Here is an 18,355-nt window from a genome sequence, read left to right on the forward strand (position 1 = left end):
CACTGATGAGGCACCCCAGGGCAGCAGTGATGCTTCGAACTAGAAACCCTGACACAGGGTGAGGGTGCGGCTTTAGCTAACCTTCCCCAGCACCGACAGTCGAAACGCTAAGCTGCTTACAGGAGCTAATGGCAATATATCCATGCTGTGAGGCTGCATCTTCCCTCCAGCTGCTTTTCCCTCTGCTGCCCACCTTTCTCCACGTCCTTAACCCAACACTTGGGCTCCTCGGATGCTCAAGCACAGTGTCTGCAGCATGGTCCCGCTTGGCTGCGGAACATAGAGCATGAGAGCCGAGTTCGGTATCCATCACAGATGGATCCTGGGCAGATGGGATCCTGGCACAGTTCGGTGTCCCATCCCTCCCACCCAAAAAGCGCGCTGTGGCAATGTCCAAGTCCACGCGTCCAAGAGGGTTGGGATCTACTGCAGGATTTGGAGAGAGGAAAGGAGTCTGGTGGTCGACAGCTGCTGCTACAAGGAGGAGCCAAACAGGATCAAAGTGGAGAAAGGAAGGGAAAAAACCCAAGAACAAATTCAAAAAAGGAGACAAAAGGGGGATGCTGGGATTCAGGGTATGGATGTCTACCTTCTAAAGGAACAGGAGAGGAAAGGGAAAGCTGGCGTTCGGTGGTTGGACAGGTGTTTATTTTTGGTGTCACTCACGATAGAAAACATATTCGGTGTAAGAGGTCCAGATCCTGTCGTCTGTCTGGTCATGGGCGAAGGCACAGGTGCCTGTGGAGTTGCAAGCCACCATGTGGAAGCCAGCGTCGGCCAGTTTGTCAAAGGCTTGCTCCAAGAAGGTGAATTTGAGGTAGTACCGGGAGGTGTACCTCTCTGGAGGCCTGTCTGGGTCCCTGCTCTCATTCAAGGTATCCCCAAAAACCTCCTTGGCCAGCGACGTCTTGCCGCAGACCATGATCCGCGCCACCCGGCGGAACTTGGCATCCGTCTGGCTGTCCCTGCCCAGCGTGTAGGAGCCGCGGTAGCCGATGGTGATGAACCCAGCCCTGCGGATGTCAGGGCCAGCAGCGCCTGCTGTGCCCGTGCCCCCGGCACCGCCAGCCCCGGCACTGGGAAGCGCGGCACCGGCAGCGGTCAGGCTGCGGGCGGTGTCAGCGCTGGGGGACGGCTCCTCAGGGTCACTTTGGCACGGGTCGTCCCCCAGCGAATTCTGCTTGCTGAGCTTTGGGGCCAGCATCTTCACCAGCTCTGGCAGCATGAAGTACTCAGCCTCTCGCTGCAGCCGGCTGCGCTCCGGGAAGTGCTCGGGCAGCACCAGCTGCTGGTCCCTCATGTAATCCAGGATGTAGCGGAAGAGGAAGCCGTCCCGATCCACAAAGAAGCGGCCCTTGCTGTCGCGAGCCAAGGAGCGGATGTTCTTCTGCGTGAACATCTCCCAGAGCAGCGAGCCCGGCACGCTGATCAGGGTGGGGTGTCGGGTGATGTAGACTTGTCCGCCCACGTTGAGCTCAATGATTTCAGGGAAAGGCAAATCCTCACTGGGTTTGGCACAGCCCGCGCTGTCCGCCAGGGCCATTGTGAGCTACTGCTGCTTCCCACCTGCAACACAAAGCAGCACCGTGCCTGGGTTAAGCTTGCCAGCCAACGTCGTCCCGCCAACCCCAAACCCAATCACACTCCCGTTCCACCTGCAAGCAGTATGAGATCAGCCCTGTCCCTGTGGCAGCCTGGAAGTCAGCTCTCTTCCCTAATCCTTATCTTGGATTAGCATGCCAAGGGAGCAGGAGGGGAGTTAATGAGCCACAGGGCTGTCAGAAATGCAAGTGTACAGGACAGAGTGGCTGTGCTGCAGGCACTCCTACTCCATGCTGCTCCTGGAAAGTACTCAATAGAGGCTCAGGCCAAGATGAGGACTGCTGGGCTCTCCCCAGCCACGAAACATTGCACTGTAGATCCAGCCATGGGTCAGATACCCCATATTCATGCATTTTCCACAGGCAAGCTGTTTATTTGACATTGCTGGACACTCAAAATTAGCATTCACATAAACCTGGCTCAAGAGACAGGCTCCCAGTCCAGTCCACACTCTGTGCAGGGGTTTGGGACTGAAGGGAAAAGGGGCTTCTCTGCAGCAACCCTGGTAGTGCTTCCCGATGCTCTGTCCGATCTGATGCCAGCACAGCTCTCAGGTCGCTGAGCCCCCCGCGGGGCCGCGTCCCGCATCCACAGGACATCAGCAAGCACTGCCACATCCCCGTGTCCTGCCGTATGGCTCTGTGAGAGCGGCACCAAAGGATCCTCAACTCAAATTACACAGAAATCGGAGGGCAAAGGCAATAGAGCCGAGGCTGAGTTTTGCATCCGCGTGTCCTCCAGCTCATATCAGAGGGACTTGGGTGAGAATGAGTTCTGAGCTCGCGCAGGGTCGGAACGGGGGTCCCCCCGGCTCTGCTCCTCGGTGGCTTTGAGTCCGAGACCATTTTGGGGAGAGGATATGCACAGGGCAACGGGGAGGACACACAAAGCAGCCCCCCGCGCTCAGCGGCTGCGGAGCCGGAGCCGCTCCCGGGGCTGCTGGCGCTTCGGGGCCGCTCCCGTTCCCGGTTCCCCACCGCCCCCGTTACCTCCGCTCCGCCGGGCGCTGGGCAGGGCGGTCCCAGCAGTGCTGCTCCGTGCCGCTCCGTGCCGCTCCGTGCCGCGCTCTCCCTCCGTACCGCTCTGCTCGCCCGGCCCTGGCCTCGCCGTTTTATAGCCGGGAAAGCTGCGAGCGCCTTCCCCCGGCGGCCCCGGGCCCGCCTCGCCCCCGCCTTCTCTCTCCGCCCTCTCCCTTTGCTGTTTACCTCCTCTGCACCGGGGAGCTCTGGACTGGGAGATGCCGAGAGGGTGTGGGAGGGTCTTCCTCCAAATTAGGGATTGGTACTTGATGCCCTCATCCTGCAGGGAAATCCTTGTGGCACCTACACTGCAATGGCACCACGCACCAACTGGATGTGCATCCCCAGGCAAATGATGGCCAGGTTGCCCCTCATCCTGCCGCCTGGCCTCAGCCACCCTCCCGTATCCCTACATCTGTACCCCCTTTCCCCTCTATTCCCATCACCGTGGGATTCAAAGTGTCCCTGGATGCACAGGGATGGCAGATTCCTGCAGCCACAGCCCCGTGCACTGCTTTGTTCTCACCCGTGTTAGCACCCATGTCAGGCCTAACAGGGACACCGTGAGGCAAAATGCAGCTGCAGAGCCCTGACCTGAGATTATCTGCGGTTTCATTTATGTGACATCTATCAAATTTTGTAAGGGCAGAAAGTGTAATTTTTTCTTCACCTGATGTTCAGACCTTGCACAGAAAAAGTGCCCCCAACTAAATAAAGAAACAAACAACAACAATAACAACAAATCTGGGAAGAGAAATAGGGACTTTCAAAACATTATAATACTTGCTAAACCTCAACATTCTATTTCACCTACAAACGATAGAACTAAAAAGAAAAAGATGTTGAGGTCAGAGAGTGGAATTCCCCTCCATCTGTTGTGTAGCTTGATAAGAGGTGGCTATTTAACTGTCTGGGTGTGTGGATGGATGGATGGATGGAAGGAAGGAAGGAAGGAAGGAAGGAAGGAAGGAAGGAAGGAAGGAAGGAAGGAAGGAAGGAAGGAAGGAAGGAAGGAAGGAAGGAAGGAAGGAAGGAAGGAAGGAAGGAAGGAAGGAAGGAAGGAAGGAAGGAAGGAAGGAAGGAAGGAAGGAAGGAAGGAAGGAAGAATGGATGGAAGGTGGATAGATGGATGAATGAGTGGATGGACAGAAGGATGGATGGAGGGATGGGTGGGTGGATAGAGGGAAGAGCGTATACATGGGTGATGGATATTGCTTTGCTTGCAAGATAACTGAAGCACTCTCTTTGAAAATTGTCTGTGGGCAAGTTTCCCATCCCCATGAAGGTGGGGAAACACTGTAGGCCATACGGAGAGGAAAACGTGGATGGGGAAGCTCTGGGGAGTGTATTAGCTTTTGGGTCTGGAAGTACTTACGTTTCTCCTCCATCCTGCCCACTGCTTTCCCCAGCTTTGCCAGGAAGTGGTCTTTTTGAGACTTTTTGGTGTTCCATCAAACTTAGCTGAAGTTGCCATAAAAACAAAAAACCCAAAGCCCATTGGAGAGGGCAGAGGCAAACAATCTCATACAGCACACACATGTGAGTGCCTGCCCTGCAATCATATTAATCTTGCTTCCTTAGGGAAAGAGCCTAAAAATAACCTGAATTTGATAATGCAGTTGGAAGGCTGTCCTTGGGGAATGACTGGGAGGCTCCTCACTGAAAATCCTCTGCCTGCAATACTTGGCAAGTTGGCATTGGTGTTGTTGAGGTCCTGAGTGGAAATGGAAAAACTCAGCTTTGCCCTAATGCTCAGTTCATGGCTCCTGGCATGCAGCAGACTAGTGAAGGTGTGTTTTTGCCTGTTGTCTGTGCCAATACATCCTGGAAGATGTATTGTATACTAAGTTCAGAAGGCTGAATATTAGATGCCTCTTTCCTCTCCAGTTGGTGTTCAGATGCATTAGGCTCATTTTGCCAACAGGGAAGCACTGCTGCCTTCAAAAGGCCATCCAAGTGCAAACACACCACGTCCCTGTAGTGCTTTACCAAAACTCAAATTGGTGCATGTATGTTCATGAACTGACATGGGAAAGCATCCAGGCCTCTGATGACGTTTCTTGAGCAGTGTGAAGCATGAGCTCTGGAGGAATGGAAGGTGGTTGGGACCGTAGAAGCAACGCAGAAGAAACCACCAAGAGCTTTCATAAACCTTACAGAATGAATAAAACAGAATTTGGGTCCCTCTCTGACTTCCTAAAGACTTTTATCAACTGCAGCAGCGGAACATGATTCATCCACATCCCAAGAGAAGGAAGGAATGGGCTTAATTTGTAACTGTTTGCATCCACACTGTTATTTACTGAAAATGTGGTTTGATGATTGCAAATAAGGCACTGGCATAGCTTTCTGGCTGCTATTTTCAGCTCTTCATGTTCTCTGAGCTTGGACATAATTTGTTTTGCCTTGCAGGGCCATGACCTCCTCATTTGCAGACTGGGGGGCCTTGCTCTCTGCAGTTACCGTTTGTGCTACCCCGAAGCCCTTTGGAAAGTCTTTAAGGGTGTATTTTAAGGACTGAAAGGACTATAAACTGAAAACAAGGCAAGCGTTTTCCCATTTTCTGTTATTTTTCTCAGCTAAGAAGGCAAAAGGTAAAAAAAAAAATCAGCTACAAGCCCTGGTCTTGTGCTACATCATGTTGAGGGATGCTGTCAGAGAACTGATGGTTCTACATCTGCTCAATCAGTTTCTTATCTAGAGACATCAGGGAGAAAACACTATTTGAGTGACTGATATTTGTTGGAGGAAAAGTCCCATATTCCATGTACGTCAGAAATGCCTGGCTGATTGCACACAGGTTCAAATTCCATCCTGCCGCTGCTACAATTCACAAATGAAGGCTGAGAATAGGGATCTTCTCTCTTCTTCATCCCTGCAGTATTTCTCGCAGCTTTCCTCTTGCTGATCCCACTTTGCAGGCTGATAGAATCCCACTGCAGGATTTCCAAGTGTCAGTGGGAATAGCAGAGGATCACGGGTGGACAAGAGGAGGATGCTTTCCCATCCTTAGCTGCCCACAAATCAGCATAAACCCACTGGCATCCCAGGGACAGAGCCCTGGCTCTCCTTCCCTCTCCTCCAGGAGCCATGCAGGTCTGCAGGGAGGCACAGACCCGCACACACATGAAGTTAACTGGAAGTGACCACCCCTGGAAGAAGAAGCCCGGAACTTCATCTATTGCCAGCTTCTATAAAAAGTGGTTAATCTGCTTCTGCTCGGCCAGGAGCTCAGGTGGCTTTGCAGCTCTGGGGACAGAGGGCAGGCAGCCACATACATCTGACCCCAGCTGTCATGGTTCTGTCTGCCATGGCTACTAGACTTCAGTCTGGCATTTCAATAATTTACTTATACATCTTATCTTTCCCATTTTTAGCAGCATCTGCCAACTTGTGCTACAGTTTTGTCCTTTCCATGACAGATCGGTTTGGACAAGGAAGGCGAAAGGCTGAGCTTAATGGTGCACTTTAATTGGCTTTTCATTATGAAGGCTCAGATGTCTTTGTGGCAAAGCACAGTTAGGAATCAGAAGCAGATGGGGATCAAGCTGCAAACTCCTCCTGAGATGTGGGAGTTGCTGAAGATGTAAGTTTTTGTTTGGTGTCATCACTGCAGGAGGGGCTAAGATCATCTCCGGTGCTGATGAAATCAACATCATCATCATCAGTGACTCCAGAGGTGATGGAAATACAAAATTGCAGCTGTGTTCCCATCCTGGTGTGGTATTTGTTAGCAGTGGAAGAATGCGCATAGCACTGATCTCATTTCCCCATCTGGAGTGAGGAGCCGGTGGCCACTTGGGAACTGCTCAGCCCTAAAGCAGAGATGTCTCATGCTGCCTTTTAGAATCATAGCATCATTAAGGTTGGAAAAGACCTCTAAGATCATGTAGTCCATCTGCCACCAATACTGCCCATGAAACTATGTCTCTAAATGCCACATCTCTACAGTTCTTGAACACCTCCAGGAACAGTGTCTCCACCACCTCCCAGTGTCCAACCACTCTTTCAGAGAAGTTTTTGATGACATCCAACCTTTTCTTCATGACCTCTTTCAGACTGGCAAATTAAAACCATGCTATAGGACTGACACTGAGCAAAACCCTAGGGAAGAGTAACATGGGAACTAGGAAGGTTGGGAATATTTCACTATACTTTCAGTGCTCAGAGGTTGTAGCTGGAGGGAGAGAAGGTTAGGAATGGCTTGATCAGACTAGAAACATCTTCTGGAAAGCTGCAGAGCACCTCTGAACATGGGGTCACTCTCATATAGGCACTTGGGTACTCTTTGCAAAGCAAACATCCTGGCACAGCGTTTCTAGGAAGCAGATCACTTACACAATGGGCTGGAAACAACCTGAGGATATAAATCTTTCCCCACACACTCAGATTTTCATTCACAAGGGATATATTTAGATGTTATATGGTAAGACCCGAGCTTGCATCATGCAAAAAAAAGATTGATAAGATGAGAAGGACCTAAAGTCTCAACCAAGGTAGATGGCAGGTGGGTTGCAAGAGGAACCTATGTGAGTCCTGCTGCAGACAGTCTGTTCCTTGGGCTCTGCCAACACAGTGCCCTGTGGTGCAGATGCCATCTGGCTCTGTACATGCCTGTTCTCAAGCCAGGCTTTCTGCAAACCTTGCTGGCAGATTGCTTGCTGCATCTCAGCTTGGGGCTGGAACTGCGTGAAGGTGGAGGGGTATGGGGAAAACAAGGCATGCCAGCCCCACCAGCTTCTGTATTAATTTTAAAGATGAGAAAAAGAAAAAAAATCCTGTGGACACCTCACAAATCACCAAATAGCAAGGGGAACACATGGCCTTGCAAAGGCACATCTGTGATTGCAGAGTTTCTGCCCATGGTCAAATTTGTGATGGGTGTGAAGATGAACTTCAGCTTTTCTTCCTCTTTTGATCTGTGGTTTGACTGTTTCATTTTGACTGTTTCAAGGCCAGGTTGGATGGAGCCCTGGGCAGACTGATCTGATGTGTGGCAACCCGCCCATGGCAGTGCGTTCGAACTAGATGATCTTTAAGGCACCTTCCAACCCAAGCCATTCTATGATTCCATGATTTTCGTGTTGTGTCCACAGGTTCTTCCCACTGAAAGAACAGATCTGCAGGTGTTTGGTTATGAAGAAGTGGGAGATCAGCCTCGCCACCAATAATTCCCTTCCCTGAGCACCCAGCCCACATGCAGTGTGTACAGGCCAGGGCTTATTAGATGGCATTCTGGTTATTGTTTTGACTTTCCCCCCCTTCTTTATTCCATTTATTTGTTTTTAGTTTCCCAATACCATGCATCCTAAGGCATAAGTAAACCTCAATCCTCCCAACTTTTCCTGTGCTTCAAGCCCTGGACAATGCTTCCTCCTATAGGCTGTTGTGTTAATTTTCAGTATCAAAGATTCAGTTTTGCTGGCATAGCACAAGCCGCTATGGTCATAGCCTATATGGCATCCTCTAGGTCGAAGAAAAGGACAAATCTTGTGCAACTTTGAAAACACAGTCTATCACAGCACAGTAGTGGGGTGGTAAGGAAGAAATAAATAATGATGAATGGAGCTTGGCTAAATAGTCGCTAAGGTGGTCTCAGAAGTGGTTGAGCCCTGCTCTCTACTCCCCAGGCTTTGGACTCAGGCTTAGGAGTGATGATAAGTCCTGGGAAGGGATTCTTATCACACAGCACCCTGCTAGACCTTCAGATCAAGGCTTTGGAATCTGGGCAGGAGGTGGGCAATGGAAACATTTCATTCATTCACCTCACCCAAGCCCCATCTCTGCTTTATCTCACTCATTTCCCATCCAACCATCACCTTACTGCCATTAGCAAAATGACACTTGTTTTCCAAGTGGATTGAACCCATACCTAAATAAACCACAAAATGATCTGCTGGAAATATGAAAGCTTTTGTTCCCTGACATCTCCTGACTACTTGCCATTGTGTTTCCATAGAGAGCATGTTGACAATAATGCCAAGCTACTCCTAGAGAAGGTGACTCAGACTTTGCCCTCACCTCACCTGCAATGCTCATTTGTCAGCCCTGCCATGCTTCTCACTTAAATTATTATCAGATGCGATACCATGGCAATGCTAGGCAACCTGCATGCTAGGACTGCTGGAAAAAGCCTCTACAAATCATGATGATGTTGAACACTTTCCATCAGAAATATCAAAACATGGGTCAGTGACCTCCTTTGCCCTTGAAGATAGTAAAACTGTGCTTACAGACAAAGAAACTTCCCAAAGATCGTAGAGTCATAAAATCATTAAGTCTGGAAAGACCAATAAGGTCACCCAGTCCAACCACCAACCCATGCCTGTGACCGCTCCATACCACCTCACTTAGAGCCACATTTACCCTTTTCGTGAACGCCTCCAGGGACTGCGACTCCACCACAGCCCTGGGCAGCCCATTCCAATACCTCACCAAGACCTCATGGGCACTCTGCAGGATGGATGAGGGGACTCGGGAGATGAACACCCTGACTTCCACCATCTTTCCTGCATCTGTAACAGGCTCCACAGCTCTGGATAGAAACAGCTTTTTGTCCTTTTCTTATTCTTTCCCTCCATCCTAGCATCAAAAGCGCCTCTGAGGCAGAAATGAGTTCACACTGACGATATGCAAGGGAGGTGGAGGGGATCATGCTTGATTGCCTCCCCCTCCAGAGGAATGCATCAGGACTGGGGCCAAAAGCACAACAGCTGTTAACGTCACAAAACTGTAGTCACGGAAGCATGAAAAAGTGCTGAATGGACATAAAATTGAATGCAGGAATTTAAAGAAGTTTACTGTAATTACCCTGTAGCACATCTGGCTGCAGCATATGGCTCTCCCTTCTATCACCGTTCTGCTAGTGGCCTAACTTCTGATGTACCCTTGGTCTGTGAACCTATCTCCTCTCCCTCAAAGTGATTTTACCTCCTTTGTAATAATTAATCTCTGCTATGGAGTAACTGTAACCTGACTTGACAGGCAAGGTCACTGTCCTCATTCTACACACCAGGGCCCAATCACAGATGTGAGCCATTTCCCCAAGGTCACACTAGGAGAGGCACTGAGTGGGAAGGAAATGTTTTGCAGAGTGATGGAGAATTGAGAAGTGCTGCAGTTTGGCACTGAGCAGAAGCCAAGGTGTGTTGGAGGCTTTCCATGAACAAAATACGAGATCTCCCCAGCCTGAATGTTTCATTCCTTGATGTGAGTCAGGCAAGTAGGGACCCAGACTTGGTTCTGCAGGTGTGTGAGTCTTCTGCTATTGGACCAGCTACGTAAGGGTGGGAGATGCTGCTTTGGAGCAATTATTCCATTTTGAGCCAAAGACAGCTTCACCAGGGAGATGTCCCTCAAAACTGCTCTTCTGACAATAAGAGATTTGATGTCCATGACTCAGTATTTCCATTTTCTTGGAGAAGTCCCAGACACCGCTCTCAGTGGCACAAGCAGAAAATGGACCACCTGAGCCCCAAGCCTCCCCTCCTCCTCTCCTCCTTTACCCTTCATTACCTCTCCTCTCATAAAGCTCATCCCTTGCTGCCAATAAAGCCTTGGCAATGCCAATGGCAGCAACTGGATTTAGAAACCAAGGACAGAGGAGCCGTCCTGCTGCAGAGTGACAGTTTATTGCCCTCTGGCACTGCACGGACCTACTGTCAGCAAGTGGCAAACCGGCTTCTGTCAAAGCTTGATGCTTGGTATCACATGCTGAAGGAAAACGTTCTGGATGAAACACTGACTAATTATTGTAAATGGTAAATGATAAAACTCTTCCCCCTTAAGGAATGTTAAGTTAGGTGTTATCTTTAATTGCAGCCCCTGGACAGTGAGAGGGGTTGCTTTGCTGGGAAATATGTTTGGTCTGTGGTTCTGATGCCTTCCGTCATGCTGAGAGGGTCCAGAAGGCACATGGAATATTGACCTGTGTGAGTCTGTAATTGAAGGAAAGCACTCAAAGCTGTCATGGGCCCTAAAAGCCCAGCAGTGTGATGGAGCAAATGCTGGCCGTGTAGACTCCTGGCACAGCATTGGCCATATCCACCAGACTAAAAGCTCTGGAGAAGACTGGGTGTGTGGTGCCCACAATGACCAGCAATCCAGAACAAGGACTGCATTGTTTGCATTGCCTCTCTGGTGTATATTGGGTTCGGCTGGTGTTGCATTAGAATCTAGAATCAATATCCCAAGTTGGAAGGGATCCATAAGGATCACTGAGTCCAACACCTGGCTGATGTTTCCTGCTGCTGCTTTTTGGATGAGGTGACATACTTGCATCTCCCAAGGTAGAAACTGTTTGGAGGAAAACTGGGCTTTAAATCCTGCTTGCTGGTAATGGCACTTTGAAAGGGCATTCCTGCCACAGGATCAGTATGGACATTTTACTCTCAGTTGCTGCAGGTTTTGATTATGGGAATTTAGTGCTGATGCAAAGATATTTTGTCTTCAGGAAAAAATGAGAAGTGCTGTGAATCAAGAGGAAAGTAATCCCCCACATCTCCTCCTGGAGACTTCCTTTAATGTCTTGCAGGAAATGTTAAGGACCTGGGAGCCTATCCTTTAAGGTGGTTGCAGATGTGTTAATCCCTCTGTGTTTGGTGCTGTTGCAGGTCACTAAGGTGGAGAGAAAAGCTCTCCTGTGAGCTGCACTGCCAGCTCCCATTCTGCAGGATGCAGAGTTGAATGCTCAGCTGGCTCGCAATCTCCATCCCATCTTGCTTTATTGTTCGTGTCTCCTTGAGGGGAAGAAAAAAAAAAAAAGTTGGTCCATAAACTCAAGATATTTGTCCTGCTGCCAGTAGCAACCCATAACAGCGATGCAGTTCTCACTGTGCTGCAAATAAATCAAGAAGCTCAGAGGTCCAGGAACTTTCCCAGCAGAGCTGGGCAGCACCCTCTAGTGGGATCTCGGCCACGACCGGCTTTCTGTAAGTATCCCCTAAAAGTATAGAGAGGATGGGGATGTGCAGCCATTCCTCCTTGATGCTCAAGGGCATGCTGAAATCCCCAGGGCTGCTGGCATGGGAAGGGGAAGGTTCTTTTGAATTAGCAGTGGAGATGCTTGTGGACATCCCACTGTCCCCAGAGACCATGATACACGCATAGGATTTGTTCACCATTTCCCAAAGTGGAATCTGAACCTTCCTGCCGAGGGCAGGCAGTAGTTAAACCCAACTCCTGCTGCTCTGCAGTGAATAATCAGTAAGCTGCAGCCATCCCTTCACCCTTTTTTAACTGAATCCCATTTCCTTTCTCTTGGTGAGGTAAAGGGAAGGTTTTCCAGCTCTTGAAACAACTTCACACCTCAAGTGAGATGCAGCTGGAGCTGGAGCAGAGCACCCTGGGATGGCAGGCAAGGATGTAGGAAGGCACTGGGACCCCAAGGAGAGCGGAGCTGCTTAGCAGGAAGAAGCAAAGCAGAAGCTGTGCCAAAGCCCGTGACTCAAGCAGGAAGCCTGGTGGAATTGAAAATTATTCTGTGAGAATTTCAATTAAATGATATGGGGCAGAATACCTCCCTGCTCCTCTCCATAACAGATCACTTCTTCTTTTGACCCGATTTATTTCCTCTATCGGCAACAAATGCTAGGTGCTATCATGATGCCCCGGCTCTGATTTACCACGTTAGAGTGGTATGCATGTCAATGTGATCTCCCACATCAGATGCTGCCTGTGCCTGTCTGACAGCCACTGATTCCAGCCCTCTTGGGTTATCTTTAGATAAATTCAGATTGATTTTTGTAAACTGTGGAGCCATTTGGTTGACCCAGATCCTAAGGCAGTGACATCCCTAGGGCGATTATATCTGGCCTGAAAAGAGATAGCTTTGTGTTTTTTAATGCTTTGCCTCTTGGTTCACACACTGCCCTTTTGTTCCCAAGCTCCTTTCTCAGCATCACTGCTGCATTGACAGAGAAATAACTTCTGGAGATTTTATGGGATACAGAACAGAACAAATGGCCTCTCCTAAAATATTTCCTTTCTTTCATAAATCTTGATTATGCCTCTATATCCTTCCCAGACATATGAAACAGCTCTGAATCCAGCTGAAATTGCTGTTCTTTTTAATTTTTTTTTCCTTTAGCTCCACATTTAGTTTGTCTAGTTCTTTTGGGGTGAAGAGCACAGAGCAAAGCACATGGCACGTTTGCAAGGCCGGGCTCGACCTGATGCTACCATGACTGTGGGTCTCTCTGATGCCCAGGTCTGAATCCAGTGGTTGGTGACATGAGCAGAAAGACGCAGAGAAACACTGAGTGCATAAATCTGAGAGCATCAGATGGAGTCAGTGGGAGACCCTGCACTGTCCTCAGTTTGGGCCCTTGGAGTAACACTACATCTAACAGCTTTCTGTAGTGTGGAGCTGGGAGAGCCTTTCCTCAGCCTTTCCATTTGTTTTTATCAAGTCAGTGGAGAGAGATCACTCTCAGATCCCAGACACAGCAGTGAATGGAAAAGGGAGAAGGAATAAACTAGCCCTAGTGTTGGCCAAGCTCAGTACGATGCCTAGATTTATCCTCGTGTTCAGGGAGGCAGATAGAGAGCAAAAGACAAACGGGCACCTTGATTTACCAGCGAGATTAAGAGCACGTTGGCAGAGCAAAAACATCTTTATAAAAAATGAAAGAAGAGAAGGCGGGTGGAAAGAGCAATGAAGATGAAGCTCCACGAGTTATCTGGGGCATGTAAGAAAACCATCAGCCCAGCAAAAATGTGAGAGGAGAGCACAAGAGGTGGAAACAGTGGGAAAAAACAAGGCATTATGTTTTATTAATTATACCATTTTACTTTTATGCAGTGTCTCCTTACAAAGATCATGGATAGTGACACGCGTGGCTGTCTGTACAATCTGACCACTAAATTTACCCTAAATCTCACAAAGAGTAGGGGCCAGAAGGCAGGAGACAAACTCAGGCCATGGAGAATGCCTTGTGCTAATTCTTGTCCATACATCCTAAAGACACCCTCAGGTTCTCACCATACCCTGCAGCTGCAACCCCATGGCACAAGGCAGGCAATGAGAAAAGCTTGTCTAAATTCACTTGGGGGGTCCACAGTGTGTTAAGATTCGAAATTCACCCTCCCATGTAGCAAGGCTGGTCGCATCTGGTAGATGATGAGATAGTGATGAAAGTGCATCTTCATTCTCTTGCAAGGGACCCTTTAGCTCATTTGTTCCTCCCATCTTCTCCCTCTCACTTCCAAACATTTAGAGAAGAAGGGCTGCTTAAGGTTTGCAAAGTAGAGCATCACAAAGCTAAGAAAGCCCAGTTCTGCAGCTGGCTCTGCAAAGCAGCAATCTGTCCCTTAGTGTCACAGAGAAAGAAGAGAAACTTCTACCTGTGGCTGCAGAAGATGTGGAAGAAATGAAGGATGTGAATCTTCCCAAATGCTTCAGATTCGGTCCTTGGTAGAGGAAAGCGAAAAGAAGTCATCAAATAAATTGTCTCTTCAGCTTTCAGCTCTCGTCCTTCATCATACCATCAAGGACCATGTTGTAGCACACTGTGCTTCCAAGTGGGAAGGAGGACAGCAAGCCAAAAGAGATGGGATTTGAGCCTGGGGTGTTAAATAGTAAAACTCTCACTATTCGTTTTGGATTCCCAAACTTTTGAGCAAGACTGGTGCAGGACAGAGGGCAAAGCAAACGAGAGACGGAATGAAGGGCTTGGGAAAGCCAAAGCAGAAGAGCTGATGGGGACTTAATGGTGTTATGAAGCACTGCCACTAGTGCACCTGTGTGTTATGACGCTGGTTTGGTTTTCTTCTGAGGATCACCCAATGGACCAAAGCAAATCTTTTTGAGAAGTCATAGAATCATAGAATCACAGAATGGCTTAGTTGGAAGGGACCATAAAGGTCATCGAGGTCCATGGCCAAACCACTGCTCAGGTTGCCCAGGGTCCTAGTTGTCATCTCTACAGGGGCAATGGAAAAGCTGCCCATTAAACACCAAAGCTGTGCTGTGGGAATGGAGGTTGTCTAAGCACCAAAAATAAGATTTGACATCAAATGATGACTACAGATTCCTGCAGCAGAAAATTAAACAGCTTAAATTCTCTGCTGTGCTCTGCAGCAGAAATGGATTTCTATTCCCTCTTTTCGGAAGAGAGAGAAAAGGAAACTTCTGCAGATTGCTTATCAGGTCTGGCAATCAGACACTCCAAATTGAGTATGTTTTTGAACCCTTGAGCCTGGATGTTAAAATAATCAAATTATTGCTGCATTTGGAATTGGCTGGAAAAATGAATGCAAGGCACACTGTATTTCATTGTATTTCCCCTTTCCTTACTAGCTCACTTGGACATGCAATTTCCTAATTTCTCCTTGCGTGAAAGCTGTTTAAATACACCCTGCATTTTTAGAAGTAATTCATTAGGATTAAGAGTCTGTAGCAATTGAGATTAATTGGCCATTTGCATCACTCTTACAGCTGCTTCATCCTGCTCACAGATGCAAGCAGGGAAGTGCATGCCAGCAAGGCTTGGTGTTTTTGAGGTTTGTTTGCTTGTGCTTCCCCAGCCTTCAGAAAGCTTGCTGTATTCTCTGCTTAAAATACAGACTTTGATTCCTCAGTGTCTACATCAGCCATGACACTCCAGGGAAATAATCCAGGGGAATGCTCTGTCTGGGTGCTGGTGCCAGAGACCGCAGTGCTACAGAGCAGCTTTCTGCCTGGGCAGAGCAGCAAGCCTATGCTAATTCCTTCTTTCCTGCATTATTCCTGGAATTTTACTTTAGCTCCTTAAAACCCTCCCTATTCCTGGTGCAACTGGGGCTTGTATGCCTGTCTGCAGCTGGGTGAGATATTCTCCACTGTTGCATTCACGCATAGAAAGCTCCCTCCCCCCTCCGCCCTTGCTGCCTCTGCAACATTCATGAATAATAACAGAGTTGTACACAGCTGGCTGGAGGAGAGACAATCCGCCCTGTGAGCAGCAAGAAGCTGAGAAGTTTTGTCATGGATTTTTTTTTTTAATTTTATGGAAATACTATTTGTAGTGACAATGCAAAATCATGAATGGAAGCCCTGGCATAGCATCTTTACTGTCTCGCAGTAAATGATGCTGTGGAAATGCAGTCCTGCTGAGTAGTGTGATCTTATTTTTCTCTTTTCTCTCTTTGCTCTGTCTATTTTACCTTCCAAAGTGCACATAATGTCCTCAGAGCTCACAAATTAAGTAAGCTGTTTTAGCAAGGCACAAAACACAGCAAGAGTGTCACTTACTCGGTTGTGCTTGGCACACAGATATTCAGACACCTCAGAGTCTTACACAACCTCTGTTACCTCAGCAGTGTACAGCCCTGATGCCACTATTACATGCAGGAGAAGGAGGCACAGGTCACAGTGGGCTGTGACTCGCAGCATCCCTGTCCCCATCAGCTCCTGGTAAATGAATAATTCAATTAAGTCACTGCTTATTCCCAGTGATTTGCTTTTTTATGCTGAGCTTTCCTGCAGGCAGAGAAGTACAGGATGGGTGTATGTCAGTTACAGTGAAACACACAAGCTGGTGCAGTGGTTTGGAACAGAGCCTCTCAGTGAATGATCAGGGTTGCTCAATGGGAGCAGGGTATGTTTAGGTCTGCCAAACTTGGGTCTGAAGATAAACCTTAAGACAAAATGCAGGTTATGCAGAAGATGGGTTGGTCTGCCCTCCTCCTAGCTCAGGCCACTCTGCAAACTTCAATCATGTGGTTTCCAGGTGTTTCCTGGTACCAGGTGAAGGCCTTCATGTTGCCCATCAACCTGCCAATGGTTCAAGCCCCCCCAGGTGCATCCAAAACACAGGGAACGATGCACTTCCTGAAGTCAAGGATGAAGATCTCGTGAGCCAGGTCTAGAGCATTCCTTTCTCAGGCTGTGGCCATGGGGTGCTCCAGGGATTAGGCAAACACTGAGCTCTCTTTTTTTCTGAAACACTTCCACCAAAAGAACACACCAGGTTTCCTCCCCACCTGAGCACCACAGAGGATAGATGGAAGAATCAGCCTTTCCAAAGGGACCCTGAAAGTGGTTCTTCAGGTATTGTTTGCTGCTCTACAGCTAGACACTGGGACTGCTTCTGCACGTCTCTTTCCAGATCCTTATTCCTGGCTCTGGATGCTCTCTGGATTATTGCTTTTGGCTCCTTGAGCATGGACCTGAGTTTTTTCCAGGCTAACATCTGCATTAATGCCTTCTCCAAATGCCTTCCCTCTCTTGGCTTCAACAGGACCTGACTTAGAATGAGAGGCACTGACTTTAAGTTGATCTAGGGGAGGATCAGGTTGGATGTCAGGAAAAATTTGTTCTCAGAAGCAGTGGTGATGTACTGGCAGTGGAGTCACCACCACTGGAGTTGTTACAGAAAATGGCAGCTATAGCACTGAGTGACATGGCTAGTGGGCATGGTGGTGATGGGTTGATGCCTGGACTAGATGATCTAAGAGGTCTTTTCCAACCTTAATGATTCTATGATTCTGTGTGTTACTTCATATTCAAGCACATGCCAAGAATGCAGCACGAAGCTTCCGTTATGCTTAAAGTTAAATCATGAATTTCTGTCATGTCTTGACCAATGAAGACACGTAATGTGCCATTAGCATTGTGGCTGGTTCCTAAATCTTCTTCAAATTTCTGAGACCTTTTGTTGAAGGAGGAAGAATTAGGAGACAAAGAGCTGAACGGCATTTGTTCCTCATCTGGCACTTTGACTTAACAGAGAAGCAAAATGGAAATGGAGGGCCATTTTGCTTTGCTTTGCTTTTAGTCAAAAAGACTTCACCACCAGCTGCTCTGATGCTTTGCTTGCACCTGCTTTCTGCAGATCTTGACATTTGCATGAGTGATTTCCTGCCCTGACCTCAAGCTACCCGCTCATGGGCTTCACTCAGGTTTTTCAGGCTTCCTGTTTTTCTCTTCAAGCTTTCATTTTACCAGCAGTTTCCTGTTCTAAGACTCCTTTGCGACTGAAATCCCACAGTTCATCCTCAGCAAGACGTGGCCGGTAAATTCTTTGAACAATTTTCCTTTCACTAACCCTCTCCTCTCTTCTGCCAGCTGCCTGGATGGGCAATGTCAGCCTCAGTGCAAATCTCCAGGTTTCACCAAGATTTTAAGTATTTCTGGTGCTCTGTAGGAAATGGAGGTTAAGTGGCTTGGCCACAGAGTATGTAACTATTCAGTTACATTGGTGGAAAGGACTGTACTTTCTGCATCAGGGTATCAGCCAGCAGCGAGCCCTCCATTGCTTTGGCTTTCAATCAGTTGCCTTCAGCTGCCACTCAAGTGCTATTATAAATGTGTTAGTGAGCTTAAAAGCACCAGGGTTGGGTCTGGAGCTGCCATCCCTGTCCCTGGAGGTCAATGCCATCAGAGAGGTTGGAAAATTGATGGGGATTGAGGAAACAAGAAAACACCCAAGAGGGATTGCATTCAAAGAGAGATGCTGCAGCAATAGAATTATTTTAGCAGCAAATTCTCTCTCTCTCTAGCTTTTTTTTTTTTTTTTTTTTTTTTTGGTCACAGCCACAGAAGAAAAGGGTTTTAATAATTGCGGATGTGATTTCAAGCTTGCTGACTCTGTGGCTGAGCTGAAATCCCCATCACTAAGGAAGGGAGTTGTTGGAGGTTCCATTTGTTTCAACGTATCACCAAGCAACTCATAAATTTTGGTAGCAGTGAGTTTTCTGAATATTACTGTTTTCCTGCAGGCTGCCATTTATTCCTAATTCTTACCAAAATATTT

At 48.1% G+C, this 18,355-nt stretch overlaps 1 pseudogene across 1 annotated transcript; it reads right to left on the reverse strand.

Annotated features, from left to right (window-relative positions):
• Window positions 1-658: 658 nt before the first annotated feature.
• On the reverse strand, window positions 659-1,543 carry LOC306951594 (BTB/POZ domain-containing protein KCTD12 pseudogene; annotated as a pseudogene). The gene has a single exon. The product of its transcript is annotated as a BTB/POZ domain-containing protein KCTD12 pseudogene (transcript).
• Between the last annotated feature and the right edge of the window lie 16,812 nt (window positions 1,544-18,355).

The sequence above is a fragment of the Tetrao urogallus genome (assembly GCF_951394365.1).
Source record: "Tetrao urogallus genome assembly, chromosome: 13".
Taxonomy (NCBI): domain Eukaryota; kingdom Metazoa; phylum Chordata; class Aves; order Galliformes; family Phasianidae; genus Tetrao; species Tetrao urogallus.